The sequence below is a fragment of the Sinocyclocheilus anshuiensis genome, unplaced genomic scaffold, assembly GCF_001515605.1.
Source record: "Sinocyclocheilus anshuiensis isolate Anshui unplaced genomic scaffold, SAMN03320099.WGS_v1.1 scaffold823, whole genome shotgun sequence".
Lineage (NCBI taxonomy): Eukaryota > Metazoa > Chordata > Actinopteri > Cypriniformes > Cyprinidae > Sinocyclocheilus > Sinocyclocheilus anshuiensis.
In genome coordinates, this window is record NW_015546078.1 from 411,691 (window position 1) to 412,075 (window position 385).

The 385-nt window shown below is 36.4% G+C and overlaps 1 long non-coding RNA gene across 1 annotated transcript in view; it reads right to left on the reverse strand.

The window, feature by feature from the left end:
• LOC107699918 (uncharacterized) overlaps positions 1-385 on the reverse strand; it is a 22,219-nt gene that overhangs the window by 11,813 nt on the left and 10,021 nt on the right. The window lies entirely within an intron of this gene.

The following is a 385-nucleotide window of genomic DNA, read 5'->3' on the forward strand; positions in this document are numbered from 1 at the left end:
AACAATTGTCTCATTCAGTGTACTTCCTCCTAAACTCTTGCCATAGCAAAAAAAATGGGACTTTCCGGACTTCTTCCAGCAGTTCGTTCCTAACTCATACTGATGTATCATATTGATCTACTATCAATATTTCATGAAACTGCAAGGTTTTCTGGTCTGCAGAGCTCAAAGCAATCCCACATTGAGTCGAACCATTTGAACAGCACTCTAATGGAAAAGTAATGTTTGTGTGTTATTCAGATGGTGAGCAAAATGTGTGTGCGTTTTGTGGATAACTGTATGTAAATTGTGTTTATGTGGGAGTGTTAAATCAATAAGCAGTGGTGGACGAAGTACACAAATCAAGTACTTGAGTAAAAGTACAGATACGTATAATAAAATATTA